The 23,160-nt window shown below is 44.7% G+C and overlaps 1 protein-coding gene across 1 annotated transcript in view; it reads left to right on the top strand.

Moving 5' to 3' along the window:
• The first annotated feature begins 1,462 nt into the window (after positions 1-1,462).
• The window catches only part of GABBR1 (gamma-aminobutyric acid type B receptor subunit 1), a 330,834-nt gene continuing 309,136 nt past the window's right edge, over positions 1,463-23,160 (top strand). Inside the window, exon 1 of the mRNA XM_082263684.1 lies at positions 1,463-1,804. The gene's annotated coding sequence lies outside the window, so the exon portion shown is untranslated. The remainder of the gene's footprint in view (positions 1,805-23,160) is intronic.

Below are 23,160 nucleotides of genomic sequence, written 5' to 3'. Positions count from 1 at the left end.
ATCTTGTCCTCCTCATTCTCTTCTCTATCAGTGTTATCCTGTCCTCCTCATTCTCTTCTCTATCAGTGTTACCCTGTCCTCCTCATTCTCTTCTCTATCAGTGTTATCTTTTCCTCCTCATTCTCTTCTCTATCATTGTTATCTTGTCCTCCTCATTCTCTTCTCTATCAGTGTTATCTTGTCCTCCTCATTCTCTTCTCTATCAGTGTTACCCTGTCCTCCTCATTCTCTTCTCTATCAGTATTACCCTGTCCTCCTCATTCTCTTCCCTATCAGTGTTACCCTGTCCTCCTCATTCTCTTCTCTATCAGTGTTATCTTGTCCTCCTCATTCTCTTCTCTATCAGTGTTACCCTGTCCTCCTCATTCTCTTCTCTATCAGTGTTATCCTGTCCTCCTTATTCTCTTCTCTATCAGTGTTACCCTGTCCTCCTCATTCTCTTCTCTATCAGTGTTATCTTGTCCTCCTCATTCTCTTCTCTATCAGTATTACCCTGTCCTCCTCATTCTCTTCTCTATCAGTGTTACCCTGTCCTCCTCATTCTCTTCTCTATCATTGTTATCTTGTCCTCCTCATTCTCTTCTCTATCAGTGTTACCCTGTCCTCCTCATTCTCTTCTCTATCAGTGTTATCTTTTCCTCCTCATTCTCTTCTCTATCATTGTTATCTTGTCCTCCTCATTCTCTTCTCTATCAGTGTTATCCTGTCCTCCTCATTCTCTTCTCTATCAGTGTTATCTTGTCCTCCTCATTCTCTTCTCTATCAGTGTTATCCTGTCCTCCTCATTCTCTTCTCTATCAGTGTTACCCTGTCCTCCTCATTCTCTTCTCTATCAGTGTTATCCTGTCCTCCTCATTCTCTTCTCTATCAGGGGTAGCCTGTCCTGCTCAGTCTCTCCCATCAGTGTCTGTGCCTCATCCTTCCTTGTGCCTCCTTTATCAGTGGTCCCCTGTCCTCCTTATTCTCTCCTCCTCTATCAGTGGTCCCCTGTCCCCTTTATTCTCTCCTCCTCCATCAGTGTTACCCTGTCCTCCTCATCCTCTCCTCCTCCATCAGTGGTCCCCTGTCCTCCTCATTCTTTCCTCCTCCATCAGTGGTCCCCTGTCCTCCTCATTCCTTCCTCCTCCATCAGTGGTCCCCTGTCCTCCTCATCCTCTCCTCCTCCATCAGTGGTCCCCTGTCCTCCTCATTCTCTCTTCCTCCATCAGTGGTCCCCTGTCCTCCTCATTCTTTCCTCCTCCATCAGTGGTCCCCTGTCTTCCTCAGCCTCTCCTCCTCCATCAGTGGTCCCCTGTCCTCCTCATTCTCTCCTCCTCCATCAGTGGTCCCCTGTCCTCCTCATTCTCTCCTCCTCCATCAGTGGTCCCCTGTCTTCCTCAGCCTCTCCTCCTGCATCTCGTACACTGTCTGTCTGTCAGCTGGAGGTTGATGTAAAGAGACGGGAGGGGGAGGGGAGAGGGGAGGAGAGGGACAGACAGCTCTAGAGAAAGAGAGGAGGAGGAGGAGGAGGAGGGAGGATGAGAGTGCCTGGCAGCGTGAGACAGCCTGTCTGCTGCTGAGCCATTACATGGAGGCCTGACAACCAGTGCAGGTGGCCCAGACCCCCCTGACATGGGAGAGACACGCCGGGCGTACGCCTAGAGACCCCCGCCACCTCCACCGAGAGAGAGAGAGAGAGAGAGAGAGAGCGCCATCTCCACCGGGGCAGAGACCGTCACCAAGGGAGACACAAACACCATCAAGTCTATAGGAAGAGACCGTCACCTCCACAGCAGCATCCTCCATCCATCCACACCCACAGCAGGTGACTATAAATATATACTATATACTAGAGTATACACGACATGGCCTGTATATACATCCCTCATCCTTGTATATATATATATATATATTCTATCTATTATATACCCACAGCAGGTGACTATAAATATATATTATATACTAGAGTATACACGACATGGCCTGTATATACATCCCTCATCCTTATATATACATTCTATCTATTATATACCCACAGCAGGTGACTATAAATATATACTATATACTAGAGTTTACGTGATATAATCCTCTGTATACACGACATGGCCTGTATATACATCCTGTATCCTTCTATATACATTCTATCTATTATATACCCACAGCAGGTGATGGTATATATATGTATACAGACACACACTATAATGTACAGGAATAATCTGGATACATTGTATACGGTATACACCCACAGCAGCACGCAGCCTGTATATACTATAATAATATTCTACACAACCTGGATCCATGTATACATTATATATAATATATACCCAGAGCAGGTGATGATATATATTTATAGTATATACTATAATATACAGCATATCATTCTACACTGTATACACCCACAGCAGGACACGGCCTGTATATACTATAATATACTGTATACATCCTTATATATACATTCTATCTATTATATGCCCACAGCAGGGGATGGTATATATATATGTATACAGACACACTATAATGTACAGGAATAATCTGGATACATTGTATACTGTATATACCCACAGCAGGACATGGTCTGTATATACTATAATATACGGTATACATTCTTATATATACATTGTATCTATTATATACCCACAGGAGGACATGGCTTGTATATACTATAATAATACATAATGGATCCCTTTATACGTGTATCTATTATATAGGCAGCGCAGGTGATATTCATATAAATACCTATCTATTGACACGGAATATATATATATATACATACTGTATGTGTGTGGGTATATAATAGATACAATGTGTATATATAAGGATACAGGATGTTATAGTCCATGTCCTGCTGTGGGTGTATAATGTATACAATGTATCCAGATCATTCATGTACAATATAGACACACACTGTAATGTACATGAATGATCTGTATACACATTATACACAGCAGGACATGTCCTGTATATACTATGATAACATTCTATACATCCCGTATCCTTATATATACCCATTGTATCTATTATATGCCTGTGATGATATATATATATATTCACCTGCCACTTTATTAGGTACACCTTGCTAGTACCGGGTTGGACCCCCTTTTGCCTTCATTGTTTGTTGCATAGATACAACAAGGTGTTGGAAACATTCCTCAGAGATTTTGCTCCATAGTGACGTGATAGCATCACTCAGTTGCTGCAGATTTGTCGGCTGCACATCCATGATGGGAATCTCCCATTCCACCACATCCCAAAGGTGCTCTATTGGATGAGATGTGGTGAGTGTGAAGGCCATTGGAGTACAGTGACCTCATTGTCATGGTGAAGAAACCAGTGGTGAGATGATTTGAGCTTTGTGACATGGTGCATTATCCTGCTGGAAGGAACCATCAGAAGATGGGTACACTGTAGTCATAAAGGGATGGACATGGTCAGCAATACTCAGGTAGGCCGTGGGGTTTAAACGATGCTCAATTGGTAGTAAGGGGCCCAAAGTGTGCCAAGAAAATATCCCCCCACACCATTACACCACTACCAGCCTGAACCGTTGATACAAGGCACAATGGATCCATGCTTTCATGTTGTTTATGCCAAATTCTGACCCCACCATGAATGTCGCAGCTGAAATGCAGACTCATCAGACCAGGCAACGTTTTTCCAATCTTCTATTGTACAGTTTTGGTGATCCTGTGCGAACTGTAGCCTCAGTTTCCTGTTCTTAGCTAACAGGAGTGACACCCAGTTTGGTCTTCTGCTGCTGTAGCCCATCTGCTTCAAGGTTCGATATGTTGTGTGTTCAGACATGGTATTCTGCATACCTTGGGTGTAACGAGTGGGTATTTGAGTTACTGTTGCCTTTCTATCATCTGGAACCAGTCTGCCCATTCTCCTCTGACCTCTGACATCAACAAGGCATTTTCCTGCACACAACTGCCGCTCACTGGATATTTTCTCTTTTTTCTGACCATTCTCTGTAAACCCGAGAGATGGTTGTGTGTGAAAATCACAGAAATATTCAGACCAGCCCCCCCTGGCACCAACAACCATGCCACGTTCAAAGTCACTTCAATCCCCTTTCTTCCCCATTCGGTTTGTACTTCAGCAAGTCGTCTTTGCTACGTCTAGATGCCTAAATGCATTGAGTTGCTGCCATGTGATTGGCTGATTAACAATTTGTGTTACCATGCAATTGAACAGGTGTACCTAATAAATTGTTTATTGTATGTACATGGTATACATTATATATGTAGAAGAAGCGACCATATATATTTATACTATAATATACATGATATCACTGTATGACCTGTATATAGTATAATAACACTGTATACATCATCATAGATCCCTGTATATACATACCCAGAGCAGGTGATGATATATTTCTATTATTTACTATAATATACATCGGCCGCGCGTCTGCAGCTAGGGGGTGAGCATGCGCCGCGCTTCCTCCCCCACTCGTCAGCGGGGATGCACGGGGCCGGTGGCTCCGATTGCCTCCTGACACCCGCGATCGCTCCCCGCTGAGAGAGAAAGACGGTTGGCTGTTGTAAACACAGCTGACCGTTCTTCTCCCTGGAATGATCACAGAGCGCCTGTGATCCTTCTATATAGGATCACATGTCTCTATGGTCATTTCACAAGCCACGCCCCTCCACAGTTAGAATCACTCCCCTAGACTCACATTTAACCCCTTGATCACCCACAGTGTTAACCCCTTCCCTGCCAGTGTCATTAGTACAGTAACAGTGCATATTTTTAGCACTGATTACTGTAGTAATGTCACTGGTCTCCCCCAAAAGTGTCAAAAATGTCAGTTAGGGGTCCGATCTGTCCGCCGCAATGTCGCAGTCCCGCAAAAATTTTCAGATCACCGCCATTACTAGTAAAAAAAAAAAAAAAACAATAAAAATTACATAAATCTTTCCTGTAGTTAGTAAACGCGATAACTTTTGCGCAAACCAATCAAAATACACTTATTGGGATTTTTTTTTTTTTTTACCAAACATATGTAGCAGAAAACAAATTGGCCTAAAATGTTAAAAAATTTAGATTTTTACATTTTTTTTTGGGGGGAATTTCATATAAAAGAATGTGAAAAATATTGTTATTTTTGCAAAATTTACGCTCTTTTTTTGTTTATAGCGCATGATCAAAAAATCGCACAGGTGATCAAATACCACCAAAAGAAAGCTCTGTTTGTGGGAAAAAAGGACGTCAATTTCATTTGGGTACAGCGTCGCACAACCGCGCAATTGTACGTTAAAGTCACGCAGTGCCAAAACGCAAAATACCCACTGGTCAGGAAGGGGGTAAAATCTTATGGGGCTTAAAGCGGAGTTCCACCCTGGATTTTTTTTTTTTTTAAATACCCCCGGGACAGTCAGGGCTAGTGCATTCCACAATGGCTAGCCTCTGATCTGTCCCGGGTTGCACTTACCTTTTAGGAGAAATACTTACCTTGAAAAAGTATTGTCCAGCGCTGCCATTTCAGGTGTGGGCAGCTGAAGCCAGCGCGTCCTCTTCTGCGTCCTCTTCCGCCTTCTTCGGTCCCATGATGCACTGCACCGGCCCCGCCGTCACTTCCGGGGCGCGCGCGTCATCCCTCCACAGCTTCTGGGCATGCTCAGAAGCTGTTTAGAAGGGGATGACGCGCGCGCCCCGGAACTGACGTCGGGGCCGGTGCAGGCGCAATGATTCCTGGGAGCGATGACGTTCAGCTCCCAGGAATCATTGCAGAGCCAGGAAGTGACGACGGGCCGCGGCCGAGGAAGGAGGAAGAAGGAAGTAAGGTAAGTATATTTTCTTCGCTACGAGGTAAGTAAAAAAAAAAAAATAATGCGATTATCCATTTGTTTTTCAGGTGACCCGGAGCGAGAAGATGGAGGTAAGTATAAAATAAGGGTGGAACTCCACTTTAAGTGGTTAAAAAATTTAGATTTTTTTACCTTTTTTTTGAGAATTTCATATAAAAAAATGTGAAAAATTTTGTCATTTTTTTTTTTTTTTTTTAATATTGTTATTTTTTCAGAATTTTTGCTTTTTTTGTTTATAACGCAAAAATAAAAATCGCACAGGTGATCAAATACCACCAAAAGAAAGCTCTGTTTGTGGGAAAAAAAGGACGTCGATTTTATTTGGGTACAGCGTCGCACGACCGCGCAATTGTCTGTTAAAATAACGCAGTGCCGAATCGCAAAATATGGCCTGATCATTAAGGGGGGAAATCTCCCGGTCCAGAAGTGGTTAATATACATCATTATATCATTTTTTAGCATACAATATATAAATGACCCATAACATGACATGGTCTGTATATTCTATAATAATACTATATACACCCTGGATCCTTGTATATACATACCCATAGCAGGTAATGGTATAGGGGAGCACGCTGTGTCCTATTCACAAGTAGGGTTCCACTTTTACTTCAAGCCAAACCGGAACCGGAAGTTTTTTTTTTTTAGTATACACAGTGATGGTGAACATTGGCACCCCAGATGTTTTGGAACTACATTTCCCATGATGCTCCACTACACTGCAGAGTGCTTGAGCATCATGGGAAATGTATTTCCAAAACATCTGGGGTGCCAAGGTTCGCCATCACTGATAGGATAACGGACCTGGGACACCTTCAGGTGATCTAAAGAGAAAAGAAATGTATAGTTCCCCCTCACCCTCCTGCCAGGCCCCGGTCCAAGTTACATTCATGCAGGGCCGTCTTTAACACAGGGCAAAAGGGGCCGCTGCCCCGGGCCCAGTCATTGTTGTGGGGCCCAAGACAGCTTCCCCTTGAGACCGCACTGCCTGCAAATGGTTGATAAGTGGATTCGGGAGGGCACAAGAAAATGTTCGCCCAGGGTCCAATTAATAATAAAGATGGCCCTGCATTCATGTCTATATAACGTGTCCGGGTTTTAGGGGGGGGCTGAAAACCTGGACTGTCCCGGGGAATCCCGGACAGGTGACAACCCTATTCACAAGCTTTAGACAATCATTGGGCGAGGACAGAGGAGGCACACACTATAATATATCTATATGAGATAGTAATGAGGGACATCTATTTAGCAAAAGTATGTAGGCATAGGACACACCCCCTGCCACGCCCCCTTAAAGGAGAATCTTACATAAAAATGATTTGGTAAAGCCCCAGGTGCTTTTTTTACCCTTACTATTCCATTAGATTGACTTTGAAAGTTTACAAATTCTAAAATTGGATGGAAGGTTTAGCGCTGGGCAGGGGCGGCCCATCTATTGGGGGTGCAGGGGCGCCGCCCCCCCCCCTATCCATGCGTCCAGCCCCCTAATCTACATGAAGGGCGTCGGACGCATGGATTCCAATGGTGGATTTTTTATTTTTTTTGAAGCACGTGATTAGAGCCAGAGCCTCTGATAGGCTTCAAAAAAGGGTGGGTGCGGGGCGCAGAGCACCCAGTTGTGTGACAATAGCGTATGAAAATTCGCTATTGTCATACGGATTCTCCTTCTGGCCGATCAGGAAGACCCGTTTCCCTATTGGCCCGAAAGGAGAAGCCATACCATTGGCCAAGGAGGAGGAGGGAGTAGACGCAGGAGACTGAGGGGGGAAGCCGCCGCCGCCTACCCTCCGCATGTCAAGGGTGAGTGAGCTGGGGGGGTATTGTGTGCGGGCTTGTGTGGTCCGGGGGGGGTATGGTGTGGTCCATCTGCTGCCCCCCCCCCGGCCTATGGAGCCCCAGTCGCCACTGGTGCTGGGAAACACTTTTTGGTAGATAAAATCTGAATTTTATGTACAACTTTGTTTCAAACCAGGGACAGTCCCTCCAAATCCGGGACAGTCCCTCCAAACCAGGGACAGTCCCTCCAAACCAATGGACAGTCCCTCCAAACCAATGGACAGTCCCTCCAAATCGGGGACAGTGCCTCCAAAGCCGGGATAGTCCCTCCAAACCAGGGACAGTCCCTCCAAATCCGGGACAGTCCCTCCAAACCAGGGACAGTCCCTCCAAATCTGGGACAGTCCCACAAAAATCTAGGACAGTCCCTCCAAATCCAGGACAGTCCCTCCAAACCAGGGACAGTCCCTCCAAACCAATGGACAGTCCCTCCAAATCGGGGACAGTGCCTCCAAAGCCGGGACAGTCCCTCCAAACCAGCGACAGTCCCTCCAAATCCGGGACAGTCCCTCCAAACCAGGGACAGTCCCTCCAAACCAGGGACAGTCCCTCCAAATCTGGGACAGTCCCACAAAAATCTAGGACAGTCCCTCCAAATCCAGGACAGTCCCTCCAAACCAGGGACAGTCCCTCCAAATCCAGGACAGTTAGGACTTATAATAAATAATGATGCTCTGTGTATACATTACACAGTCGTACCTCCCAACTTTTTAAAAATGGGAACGAGGGACACCTATTAGTAAAAGTATGTAGGCATAGGACACCCCCCCTGCCACGCCCTCTTAAAGGAGAATTGTACATAAAATGATTTGGTAAAGCCACAAGTGCTTTTTGTTTTTACCACTTCTATTCCATTAGATTGACTTTTAAAGTTTACAAATTCCGCAGTTTAGAAATTGGATGAAAGTTTTAGCATTGGGAAACGCTTTTTGGTAGATAAAATGTGATTTTTATATACAACTTTATAGATCAGACCAAAATGAGAGACAAATGAGGAGGAAAGAGGGACTTTGTTCCAAACCAGGGACAGTCCCTCCAAATCCGGGACAGTTAGGACTTATAATAAATATTGATGCTCCATGTATACATTACACAGACGTACCTCCCAACTTTCTGAAATGGGAATGAGGGACACCTATTAGTAAAAGTATGTAGGCATAGGACACACCCCCTGCCACACCCCCTTAAAGGAAAAGTATACAAAAAAATGATTTGTTAAACCCACAAGTGTTTTTTTTTTTTTTTTAACCACTACTATTCCTTTATATTGGCTTTTGACATTTACATGTACAGCGATTTATTATTATTATTAGAAATGTATGTAAAGGTTTAGCGCTGGGAAATACTTTTTGGAAAATAAAAAGTGCATTTTATATACAACTATATATAGATCAGACCAAAAGGAGGGACAAATGAGGAGAAAAGAGGGACGGAGGGACTTTGTTTTGAATCAGGGACAGTCCCTTGAAATCAGGGACAGTTGGGAGCACCCCCATAGCAGGACATGGGCTGTATACAGTATACAGCATTATGAATACATCTGGATCCTTACCTACCCACATGGAAGAAAAATATATTTTAAAATATATTTAAAAAAACATTCTTTATTTTTCCCAAATATATTTGAAATACTACAATTTTGGCCATATTCAATATATTTCTAAAAATGTTTTCCCGAAATATATTGGAAATATCTTTTTCTTCCATATGGGTACAGAGGAGCAGACTGCCCCCCACCCCCCTCACCTGGAGGGGTATTATAAGGACTGCTGTGTTTTTTTTTTTTAGAAGACAAGATCTGATCATGTGATCACAGCTAGTGATCCCTTCCACTTAGCACTCATTTTGAAAAGCTAACTGGAAAGCCCCTACCCCAGTATGTACAGGACAGGAGCAGGCAAGTGTCTGCAATGGAAACTACTAACATCCTTACAATGTGTATAACTTATCTGGGGAAGGAAGGGGGCGGAATGTTGTGTTTTCACAAAGCTCTGTACAGCACCCTGCCGGCCCGTCCCACCAGCCACAATCTGCCTGCATTGCATAGAGAAGTACAGAGACCCAGTGATGACATCACTGGGTCCGAAATAAGGTATATAATGAAAATGAAAGGTTTTATTTAAATGCTTCCGGACCACCCGCCTGCAGTCATACTGCGGCAGGCAGCCCCTCCGGCACAAACCGACGTACGTATATGTCAGTCGCGCACCTGCAGCTAAGGGGCGAGTGCGTGCCCGCGGCGGCACGCTCCCACCCCCACTCATCAGCGGCGACTCCGATGCACGGGGCAGGCAGCTCCGATTGCCGCCTGACACCCGCGATCGCTTCTTGCTGAGAGAGGACAGTCAGCTGTTGTAAACACAGCCGACCGTTCATCTCCCTGGAATGATCATAGAACCCATGTGATCCTTCTATATAGGAGTACAGGTCTCTATGGTCATTTCACAAGCCCCCCCCCCCCACAGTTAGAAACACACCCCTAGGTACACAATTAACCCCTTGATCACCCACATTGTTAACCCCTTCCCTGCCAGTGTCATTATTACACGCTCCCACCCCCACTCGTCAGCGGGGACTCCAATGCTCAGGGCAGGCGACTCTGATTGCCGCCTGACACCCGCGATCGTTCCCCGCTGAGAGAGAAGAACGGTCGGCTGTTGTAAACACAGCTGATCGTTCTTCTCCCTGGAATGACCACAGAGCGCCTGTGATCCTTCTATATAGGATCACAGGTCTCTATGGTCATTTCACAAGCCACGCTCTGCCACAGTTAAAAACACGCCCCTAGGTACACATTTAACCCCTTGATCACCTACAGTGTTAACCCCTTCCCTGCCAGTGTCATTAGTACAGTAACAGTGCATATTTTTAGCACTGATTACTGTAGTAATGTCACTGCTCCCCCCAAAAGTGTCAAAAATGTCAGTTAGGGGTCCGATCTGTCCGCCGCAATGTCGCAGTCCCGCTAAAAATCGCAGATGGCCGCCATTTCTAGTAACAAAAAAAAAAAAAAAAAAAACAATAAAAATGGTCATAAATCTTTCTCGTAGTTAGTAAACGCGATAACTTTTGCGCAAACCAATCAAAATACGCTTATTACGATTTTATTGCCAAAAATATGCAGCAGAAAACAAATTGCCCTAAAATGTTAAAAAACAATTGATTTTTAGATTTTTTTTTGAGAATGTTATATAGCAGAATGTGAAAAATATAGTTTTATCTTCAGAATTGTCGCTATTTTTTTTTGTTTATAACGCAAAAAATAAAAATCGCAGAGGTGATCAAATACCACCAAAAAGAAAGCTCTGTTTGTGGGAAATAAAGGACATCAAATTTATTTTGGTACAGCATCGCACGACTGCGCAATTGTCCGTTAAAGTAACGCAGTGCCGAATCGCAAAATATGGCCTGATCATTAAGGGGGCAAATCTTTCCAGCCCAGAAGTGGTTAAAGAGGAGGGGGGGGGGGGATCCCAGGGAGGCCCAATATAAGAAGATTAACCCCTTCACACAGGCGTAATGCAAAGATGCGTCCTTCAGCTTCAAGGGGTTGTAGTGGTGTGATATCTGCAACCAGTGCCAGGACAAGGTCAGCTAGGGCCCAGGGTGAACAGGTCAAACTGCCTCCAAGATATCTGCCCAATATGTGTCAATAAACCCCACCCCCCCCCCCCCCCCCACACACACACACACATAAACACTGAGCACTAATGTGCAAGCTTACCCCCCAAAGTATAAATCCCCCCTCTTTCCAGTACAAATCCACCCCCCTGCTGAAATCCCCCCTCCCAGCTTTGCCCCCCCCCCCAAAAAAAAAAAGCAAAAAAAAAAAACACTCTGCCTAGCACAAATCCTTTACCCCTAAAATTACCCACCTAATACTGTACACATCTTCTTCCCCCAACTTTAAATCCCTCTCCCAGCACAAATTCCCTCCAAATCCCTCCTCCTAACTTTAATCTTCTCCCCCCCATCCCCCCTTCCAACACAAATCCCCCCAAATCACTGCCCCTTAGCACTCCCCTCCCCAAATTTCCCCAACTAGAACAATACATACCCCGTGCCACCCCCTAAATTCTCTCCCAACACAAATTCCCCCCTGCCCTCAATATCCTTGTGGTGCCCCTCCACCTAAAATTATACCACAGTGCCCAGGGCAGCCTCACCTCCTGCCCACCCCTTGTCCTGGCCCTGCGTGCAACAGTCGGCTTTCTTGTGATAACTCCCGTCCCACCGAGAGAACCCGAGTGACCAGCCGGCACGTCCGCCTGCTTGCCGGGGACCCGAACAAAGCCGGTGTTCTATCAGATTACTGCTGGCCGGGGACCGGCGTTCTATCAGATTACTGCTGGCCGGGGACCGGCGTTCTATCAGATTACTGCTGGCCGGGGACCGGCGTTCTATCAGATTACTGTTAGGGATCAGATTGTGTAATGGAAGTGACATTCCAACCAAAAAAATACTTACAGCGCATGCGCAATGTCTTCCAACATGCGTTCCTGATCTGAAGGGTAGCGGTAATCTGATAGAACCGCCATGCGGATATCTTACTACACCCAGCTACGTCTTTCATGTCTTAGTATTTTTTGCAATAAAGTGAACGAATGTAAATAAATATAGTATATTGATATCTGTGATGCGGTTTGGATGTTTAACCACTTGCAGCCCGCCCACCATCAAATGACAGCGGAGCGGTGCGGCTCTCGTTCTGGGACAACTTCATATGACGTGCCACTGAACGGCCTCTCTCGCGTGCCCGCGGGTGCACACAGTGCGGCGAACGTGGGCGTGCCGTGTTGCTAGGACACGGCGCGACCCTGATCTTGGTAAAGGGCCAATGACGTGATCGGCTGTGTCCAATCACAGCTGGTCACATGTAAATGAGGAAGTGCTATTTATCGGCTCTCCTCGCCTCACACTGTCAGAGTGTGTGGCGAGGAGAGCCGATCAGCGGCTCCTCCTCAAAGGGGAGCATAGGAAAGGTAATCAGGGCCATGATTACTGTAAAGTAAAAAAACAGTGCCCATAAGTCTCCCAAGCCAATGCCCATCATTGCCCACCATCAGTGCCCACAGTGCCCACCATCAGTTCCTGCTCATCTGTGCTGCCCAACAGTGTCCATCAGTGCCGGGCCGTCAGTCCCGCCTGTCAGTGCTCATCAGTGCTGCCCATCAGTACCACCCGTCAGTGCCACCTCCCAGTGCCCATCAGTGCCTCCTTACAGTGCCCATCAGTGTCGCCTATCAGTGCTGCCCGTCAGCGCCTATCATTGCTGCCAGTCAGTGCCACCTCCCAGTGCCCATCAGTGCCATCTCCCAGTGCCCATCAGTGTCGCCTATCAGTGCTCATTAGTGCCCATGAGTGAGGCATATTAGTACCTCCTTATCAGTGTAGCCTCATCAGTGCCCATGAGTGCCACCTCATCAGTGCCCATCAGTGTAGCCTATCAGTGCCCATCAGTGCCGCCTCATTGGCGCACATCAGTGAAGGAGAAAACTTACTTATTTTCAAAATTTACTAAATAAGAAAAACTTTTTTATTTTTCAAAATTTTCTGTTTTATTTTTTAGTAAGAAATAAAAACCCAGCGGTGATTAAATACCACCAAAAGAAAGCTGTATTTGTGTGAAAAAAGATAAAAATTTTGTATGGGTACTGTGTAGCATGACCGTGCAATTGTCATTCAAAGTGTGACAGCGCTGAAAGCTGAAAATTTGCCCGGGCATGAAGGGGGTGAAAGTGGCCCGGTATTGAAGTGGTTAATTTTGAAAGTGTGAAGGTTTAGCACTGAGCAGTGGTGGGTGTACCAACATGGCCTCCGCCACCTTCCTACTGCTGGCGTCAAACTTCTTTCCAAATGTAACATCAAAACAGCATCACAGATATCAATATATTATATTTATTTATACGCTCACTTTATTGCTAAAAATACTAAGAAAAGAAAGACGTAGCTGGGTGTAGTAAGATGTCCGTATGGCGGTTCTATCAGATTACCGCTACCCGTCAGATCAGGAAGTGTTTGGAACGCATCGCGCATGCGCAGTAAGTATTTTTTGGTTAGAACGTCACTTACGTTACGCAGTCTGATGGGTAGCGGTAATCTGACAGAACACCAGATTCGGCTCTGATCGATCCCAGATCTTGTAACCCAGGTAGTGACTTCATGACATCACTTCCAGTTACTGAAGATCTAAAGGCGCCATATTTAAAATTAAAATAAATGTCAGTATTCAAAACAGCCAAATTTGGCATTTTGAATACTTTCAAGTGCAGTGGAGGGGTTTGGGGTCTTATAGACCCCCGATCCCTCCATAAAGAGAACCTGTCACTGCCTATTACTGTCACAAGGGATGTGTACATCATTCCTCGCGACAGCAATAAAAGTGATCAAAAAAAAAAAAAAATGAAAGCAAGTATAAAAATAAAAAAATAATATAAATTATTAAAAAAAAGAAAAAAATGCCCCAGTGCTAGCGAATAAAGGTGAATGCTTGTAGCGGTCCAAAACACGTGCAAACCACGATTGTCCCACACATAAGGTATCATGGCAAAAAAATAAATAATAAAAATTAAATTAACAGGGAAAAAAAAAATGCAATAAAATAAATAAGAAAAAAAAAATTCAAGCGCCTCATCGCTCCGTGCACGTGCGTAGAAGAGAACGCATACATAAGTCACGCCCCGTAAATGTAAACAGGGTTCAAACCACACTTAAAAAAGTGTTAAAAAAAAAAAGGAAGCAACAGTGTAAAAATAAAAAAAATAATATAAATTAATATTTAAAAAAAAAAGTTCCCCCATGCTAGCGCGCAAAGGCGAATACTTGCGTCGGTCCCGAATGCGTGCAAACTGTGATTGTCCCACACATAAGGTATCATCGCAAAAAAATAAAAAAATGAAAAATTAAAGTAAAAGTGTAAAAATAAAAAAATACAATAAAATAAGTAAAAAAAAAAAAAAAAAAAATGTAAGCGTCTCATCACTCCATGCTCAAGCGTAGAAGAGAACGCATATGTAAATCATGCCCGTAAATGTAAACAGGGTTCAAACCACACATATAAACATGCTAAAAAAAAAAAAAAAGGAAGCAACAGTGTAAAAATAAAAAAAGAATATAAATTAGTTGAAAAAAAAAAAAATGCCTCAGTGCTAGCGCACAAAGGTGAACACTTGCATCGGTCTTGAATGCACGCAAACCGCAATCGTCCCACACGTAAGGTATCATCACAAAAAACATTAAAATTAAAGTAACAGTGTAAAAATAATAAAAAATACAATAAAATAAATAAGAAAAATAAATGAAAGCGCCTCATTACTCCGTGCTCGTGCGTAGCAGAGAACGCATATGTAAGTCTCGCCCGTAAATGTAAACAGGGTTCAAACCACACATAAAAAATGTATTAAAAAAAAAAAGGAAGCAACAGTGTAAAAATAAAAAAGAATATTAATTATTTAAAAAAAAAAAAAAATGCCCCAGTGCTAGCGCACTAAGGTGAATGCTTGCAGCGGTCCCAAACGTGTGCAAATCGCGATCGTCCCACACGTAAGGTGTCATAGCAAAATAATAAAAATTAAAGTAACAGTGTAAAAATAAAAAAATACAGTAAAATAAATAAGAAAAAAAAAATTCAAGCTCCTCATCGCTCCGAGCTCGTGTGTAGAAGAGAACGCATACATAAGTCACGCCTGTAAATGTAAACAGGGTTCAAACCACACATAAAAAAGTAATAAAAAAAAAAAAAAAAGGTAGCAAAAGTGTCAAAATAAAAATTGTATATAAATTAATATATATTTTAGATTGTAAGCTCTAACAAGCAGGGCCCTCTGATTCCTTTTGTTCCAAATTGTAGTGTAACTAATGTCTGCCCTCATTTTGTTAAGCGCTGCGCAAACTGTTGGCGCTATATAAATCCTGTATAATAATAATAATAATATTCAAAAAAAAAAAAAGTTCCCCCGTGCTAGCGCACAAAGGCGAATTCTTGCGTCGGTCCTGAATGCACACAAACCGCAATCGTCCCACACGTAAGGTATCACTGCAAAAAAAAAAAAAAAATGAAAGCAACAGTGTAAAAATAAAAAAAATTCTATAAATTAATATTTAAAAAAAAAAAAAAGTGCCCCTGTGCCAGTCCTGATTGCACGCAAACCACGATCGTCCCACATGTAAGTTATCCTGCAAAACAAAAAAAAATATTTAAATAATTAAAAATTAAAAGGAACAGTGTAATAATAATAATAATAATAAAAAAAAAACCAAATGAAAGCACCCCATCCCTCCGTGCTCATGTACAGGAGCGAACGCATATATAAGTCGCGCTTCGAAAGTAAACGGTGTTCAAACCACACATGTGAGGTATCGCCGCAATCATCAGAGTGAGAGCAATAATTCTAGCCCTGGACATCCTCTGTAACTCTTAACTGGTAACCGTTAACATTTTTTAAAGCGTCGCCTGTGGAGATTTTTAAGTAGCGTAATTTGTCGCCATTCCACGAGCGTGTGCAATTTTAAAGCGTGACATGTTGGGTATCTATTTACTCGGCGTAACCTCATCTTTTACATTATACAGAAAACATTGGGCTAACTTTACTGTTTAGTTTTTTTAATTCATGAAAGTGTATTTTTCCCCCCAAAAATTGCATTTGAAAGACTGCTGTGCAAATACCGTGTGACATAAAATATTGCAATGATCGCCATTTATTCTCCAGGGTCTCTGCTAAAATATATATATATATATATATATATATAATGTTTGGGGGTTCTAAGTAATTTTCTAGCATAAAATATTTATTTTTAACTTGTAAGCAGCAAGTGTCAGAAAAAGGCTTAGGCATGAAGGGGTTAAACTTCAGCTTTAAGGCTGCATTCACATGTCAGCGTATGATCGCGGGCAGAACCGCCGCGGTTCCGCCCGCAATTCGGAGATTTATTGCAAATCGCGGGACGCCTAGCGTTGCCCGTTGATTTGCAATAGCCCCCCAAACGCCGAGCGATGTTGCCGCGATTTACGCCCGCCGAATCGCGGCAACATCGCGCAAACAAAATCGCGGGACGCAATACGCTCCAAAGAAGCTCTTGTACTTTTTTGGAGCGTATTGCGTCCCGCGATTTTGTTTGCGCGATTTTGCCGCGATTCAGCGGGCGTAAATCGCGGCAACATCGCTAGGCGTTTGGGGGGCTATTGCAAATCAACGGGCAACGCTAGGCGTCCCGCGATTTGCAATAAATCTCCGAATCGCGGGCGGAACCGCGGCGGTTCTGCCCGCGATCATACGCTGACATGTGAATGCAGCCTTAATCCCACCTCCGTCTAAAACATTTGTATCGCCCCTTTTGGGTGAATCAGACGAGAATTTGGTGTTTTTTTGGCTTTGGCTTCTGGTGTTCCCTGCTAAGGAGGATTCCCCTAACTTCTTGTGAGGTCACATTAATAAAAAAAAACCTGATGGAGGCCCAAACCCTCCCCTGTTCTAAAAATAAAGTGGAACTCCAGAAAAAAAAAAGTTTTTTTCAGATTTGGATGGAGTGTGGAAGGGTTGGACCCTCTTTCAAATGCTTTAATTGCTAGGGGAGATTTCTCCAAAAGGACAACAATAAAAACCCGACAGGGGTTCTAAACTTTCCCTGTTCCACCCAAACCTGGAGTAAAAATGTCCTGTCTAGAGCCCATATTTTAAACAAAGCCAGCAGTAAGCTTTAATCCTGAGACTTCCTCCGCAGTTATGTTTTCTACCACTAGATGTCCTCAGTCTGTTGGCCAGAACCATTCAACCTTTGAGCACCCTCCTTGTGCTGCTTCTCCTTACCCCTATCTGAGCTCTGCTGTACAGGGACTACAAAAGGCCAGTATCAGGGTATTTTCAGGTGCTTGCCAGGACCAGCGTAGTGCAGCCCACCAGGTAGACGAGAGGGAGATCAGCGAACATCTATTTCACTTCTTTTTTTCTTCCACTAGATGTCCTCAGTCTGATGGCCAGAATCATTCCACCAACTTCCTCTGAGCCCAGGTCATTGTGTACCTTCCCCCAGCTTGTAACTGGACAGTGAAAAGAGAGGCAGCACAGGGATGAGCTTATCTCTTTGTCACTCTACTCTCTCCTCCTATCAGTATGCTTCTTGTCAGGGCATGACTTGACTGACTCCTTGTGCTGCTCCTCGTTACCCCTTTCTGAGCTCTGCTGTACAGGGGGGCTACAAAAGAGTGATACAAGGCTATTTTCAGGTGCTTGCCAGAGCCAGTGTGGTGCAGCCTACCAGGTAGAGCAGAGGGAGATAAGCGAACATTCATTTCACAGTGCCCAGGGACGGCTGCCCTGGGCACTGTGGTCTCATCTGAGCTGGGGGGTGGGGGGCCACAAGGAGATTGGGGGGGGGGGGATTTGTGTTGGAAAAGAGAATTAGGGGGAACGTCACAGGGTAAGTATTGTTCTAGGAGGGGAAATTTGGGCTAAGAGGGGTGATTTAGAGGGATTTGTGTAGGGAAGGGGGATGGGGGGGAGAAGATTTGTACTAGGAGGGGGGATTTGGGAGGAATTTGTGCTTGGAGGGATTGATTTGATAGGGGGTGATGTGTACTAGAAGGGGACATTTTAGGGGTACAGGATTTGTGCACAAGGTGATTTTTTTTTTGGGGTGTGGGGGCGTTTGAGCTGGGGGCTTTGGGGCATGAGAGGGCAAAGACTTGTGCTGGGAGGAGGAATTATAGCAGGGGGGTGGATTTGTAGTGGGAAGAGGGGGGATTTATACTTAAGGGGTAAGCATGCAGATTAGTGCTGAGTGTTTTTGTGGGGGGCTTTTTACTGACACATAATGCTCATACATGTTGGGGGGGGACGTTCCCCCCCCTGAGCTCTAGATGACCTTTTCCCGTAACTGCCCCTTCCTACTAAAAACTCAAACGCTGTGTAAAATGTCACTTCTGGTTTCTGGTGTCACTTTCTCCAGCTGGTCTGGTCAGGGAAGAGGTTCATTTGTGTGGGGACCCCCTCAAGTCTCATAAAAGAGAACCTGTCACCAAAAAATATACATTGAGGACTTTTTGTTCCCTATGTGATGACCACTTCTGGACCCCCTGCCGCATTTATACATATTCATATATACACAGTATCTCACAAAAGTGAGTACACCCCTCACATTTGTGTAAATATTTTATTATATCTTTTCATGTGACAACACTGAAGAAATTACATTTTACTACAATGTAAAGTAGTGAGTGTACAGCTTGTATAACAGTGTAAATTTGCTGTCCCTTCAAAATAACTCAACGCACAGCCATTAATGTCTAAACCGCTGGCAACAATAAGAATGACATAAATCTTTCCCGTAGTAAGTAGACGCGATAACTTATCAATAATAATCAAAATACGCTTATTGCGATTTTTTTTTTTACCAAAAATATGTAAGAGAACACAAATTGGCCAAAATTTTGATTTTTTATTTTTTTTTGGGGGGGGGGGGGGGGGGATGTTATATAGCAGAATGTGAAAAATATTGTGTTTTTTTTTTCAGATTTGTCGCTCTTTTTTTGTTAATAGTGCAAATAAATAAAAATCGCACAGGTGATCAAATACCACCAAAAGAAAGCTCTGTTTGTGGGAAAAAAAGGACATCAATTTTATTTTGGTACAGCGTCGCACGACCGCGCAATTGTTAAACTAACGCAGTGCCGTATCGCAAGACATGGCCTGGTCATTAAGGGGGTAAATCCGTCCGGTCCAGAAGTGGTTAAACGAACGTTCTTACAAACACTCATACAGAAATTCTCACAGTACATTCGATGACTTGACAATGGTCTTTCTAAAGGACTTTAAAAACGTTTGCTTTGCACATTTGATTTTGGAGTGAATGGACTTTCCCAAAGGAAAATCCCATTGACAGTAAAGCAGCCCATAGATTCTACGGGTGAAAGTGTAGCACTACCGCCCCCCCCCCCCCCCATGCAAGGACTACCAGATTTCACATTTCTGGGTCCCCCTGAGTTACCAGCATACAAAAATGACAGTTTCAAGTCCATACTTTCTCCTTCTTTAGCTCGCTCCAATAATCAGTCCAGGGGTATTTTGGTTGTTTTGTGTTTATTATAAATTAGGGATAGGAGAAGGGGATAGTGGGATGCTCCAGATTAACTATGCACAATGGTTGAGGACTCCTATCTTCAGGTGCCACTATGGGTGAATTTGGATTAAGTCTCTTTTCTCTTTATAAGTTGACTTGGTAAACTAGCAATTATCTTCAGGACACTCTCACTAGCATCCTCTTTCTCTTCACTGCTGACACCCGTCCACTGGCTATCCTACACATTGGGTGGCCCCCCTCAGGTCAGGCTCCTTGACACGAGTCCCTGTACTCAGGATACTGTGGTCCCAAGGTCTCCAGTGTCTCCCCCTCAGTCAGCTCTTCTGGACCTCTGGGATCAGCTTCTCTCATCCGTTTCTCTGGCCCTCAGGATGACCTCCTGCGACTGCATGCCACCTTTACAGAGGAGGCGGCAGTCGCCCCCCTCCCTCTGGAACTCTGCTCTCCAGCCAAAGACCTCGCAGCACATGTGCTACTGGCTTTTATACAGTATCCCAAAATCAGGGCTGCTGTTAGAAATCGCGGGGCCCTGTACAGACTACCTGGCAGGGCCCCCCAAGAAAATATTAAAGATATATTTAGCTAAAATTACAACAAAATCACTATTATCAGACACAAATATAACATAACTCGCATAATTCCTGCTAAATCTAAAATTAAAAACTATGTTGAATAGAAAAGAAGATGAGAAAAATATACAGGCTGGGCAGTTGGAGCTCAGTGATCAGAGAGACAGAGAGAGAGAAACAAAGTTACAATTTACAAATAAACTCCTGAGCAGAGATAAGTGCTGGGAGGGGGGAGGGGTGCCCACACAAGGGAGGGGGATTAGTGAGGGACGACTGTCTCTTTCTCAACAGATAAAAGCTGATAGCAGGGAGAGGGCAGATCAGATTCAGGTGCTGGAGGAAGATTTCTGTAATTGTTGTCCATCACTAATCCCCCTCTCTGTGTGGGCCCCCCTGTGCGCTCGGGCCCCCTGCCCTCTGCCAATCACCAGGACTGTATCAAAGCCTATGTATCCATTCATCAGGTTTCCTCCCACTGTCCAACATGCCTCCCTATTGGACCAGTGTGAAACACTTCTCTAGACTGAATGAATGGCATACTGAGCACAATGAGCAGACCTCACTAACAGATCCTTCTCCCTGGTAGGCAGAGAACAATATAGATTTACCTGCAGCCCCTCTGGTAAGCAGACAGAGCTCAAAACTATACTTTCTCACTAGCACCTACCTAGGAGGGTGCTACAGAAGGAAAGAAAATCGCTTGATTCCCCCATCCACACAGTCAGCGTTGATGGGGGAATCCCTCCCACAGAACACAATGATCACTGCTAGTGGCTGTAGCAATAATCCCATGTAAAAACTCAGACAGGCTGGTTGTACTCAAGTCGATTGATGGATCGACTTCAATACAAGCAGCCTTCCCATAGATAGATCGAATCTTAATGTTATATGAATAAAGCCGGCACACGAAAAGGCTTCTTCCAAGTAAAATTCTTTATTCCAACAGCGGTGACAACATGACAAATGTTGACGCGTTTCGGCTTTACGCCTTCCTCAGCCAAAACGCGTCAGCATTTGTCATGTTGTCACCGCTATCCATGTTGGAATAAAGAATTTTACTTGGAAGAAGCCTTTTCGTGTGCCGGCTTTATTCATATAACATTTGGTTTGGACGTTCATCCTGAGCACCGACACTTAGCTCTTTATCTTCCCACAGTGCGGTGGAGCTAGGGTGAGTTATTGTCTATAGATCGAATCTTGGCTGGTCCCTGCTGAACCGGCAGAGTTTCGATCCATCTATTGCCGGCTTTAAAAATTAAATAGCTTGAAAAACATTTTCCATCCCGCTCCTTCCAATTTTCTCGTCACTGCGGTAGATTGGACCCCGCTAACGATTAGAGGTGGCTCCGGCAAAACGTAAACAGCATGCCATTTTCAGAAGGTGGGCTGAACGCAACTGATGCAGCTCTATGGGGCCTCTCTGCAACTGCCCCGCAATTGCGTGCAATGCATGTGATTGTGGCGCAGTAGTGTAGAATTTAATGGGTTAAATCAGGTGGTGAGGAGATGCCATCAAACACCTCTGAAAAGCTATCTAAGCGTGGAGTCTACAGTCCCTACCATACATGTGAACGAGCCCTAAAAGGTGCACATCTACCATACACACAATGTCTGTCCATTCCCACCAGCACCTCCTGCAGTTCTGACAAGCATCGCTTTAGCATCTCCTGGTTGATGAAGTCGCTAGGATCCTCTGTGTCATAAGGAGCCACTGGATAATTTATATAACAGTGCACCAAACATGAATAAGCCACCAGGGGGAGCTCCTAGCACCCCCTAAAACTTCCCCTCCTGGAAATATACTTACCCCTTGCTGCCCCTCAATCCCCCCCCAACACATCCCCTCCTACCAATCTCCTTGTGGCTCCCTCCACCTCACATGATACCACAGTGCCCAGGGCAACATTATGCAATCCTCTGCCTACCCCCCCTCTCTTTCCCACTATACCCTTACAGCAGTGGTGTATTTAGGTTTTGTGCTGCCCTAGGCCTGACTAAGTTTGTGCACCCCTAATTTAAATATGACCCACCCATTCCTGTAAAGGCCACACCCCTTCCTGTTTATGACCCGTCCTGTCATCTGTACACCACCGACCACAACCACAGTCTATCTGTGCCCATCAGCATAACCTAATCAGTTCCCAAAAGTTCAGCCTCATCAGTGCCGCCTAATTACTGCCCATCAGTGCAGCATATCAGTGTGGCCTCATCAGTGGCCCTCAGTACAGCCCCATCAGTGGCCACCAGTGTAGCCTATCAGAGCCCATTAGTGCAGCCTATCATACTGGCAGGTAAAAGTGTGGCTGCTTTATAGGGGTGCCAGACTGATTTTCCTCCTGGACCCTGCCCCCCAATTCACCCCATAATACTGGCACTAAACTAAAAGTGTAGCACAAGCCAGGGGGGACCCTTTTCATGCGGGAGCCGGAAGAAGGTTGTTTTTTTGCTGCCCCCCTGCAAAGTGCCGTCCTAGGCCTGGGCCTTGTTGGCCTAGGCCAAGATACAGCACTGCCTTACAGCCCCTGGATCTGTCATAGGCACTCATTAAGAGTGCTGACGATGCCCGCCCTTTACATCCCCTCCTCTATTCATAGAAGCTTGTTAGCAGGTGCAGTTAGCTGGTCTGTCACTAGGTGGCTCTGTTCCAGAGTAGTGTCTGGTTACTGAAAGCTGTGTCATCAGGTGCTGGGCCCATTTTAGTTAGAGCCCTCCTGTAGTGATGTTATGGGTAAGTTGATGCCCATATATAAACCAGGTTGGGAGGAGCCCTAGTGCAGTTGGGGCACTGGAGCCAGAGACCCTACTATCAGGCAGATGTAGCCAGAGAGTAGAAGCCTTGGACAGGGCTGGAAGCCGGGGAAAGGTAGTCCTGCACCCAGAAGATC

The sequence above is a fragment of the Pelophylax lessonae genome (genome assembly GCF_965119305.1).
Source record: "Pelophylax lessonae genome assembly, chromosome: 7".
NCBI classification, from domain to species: domain Eukaryota; kingdom Metazoa; phylum Chordata; class Amphibia; order Anura; family Ranidae; genus Pelophylax; species Pelophylax lessonae.
The sequence above is the reverse complement of the archived record's forward strand: the minus strand, read 5'-3'. Positions and strand labels throughout refer to the sequence as shown.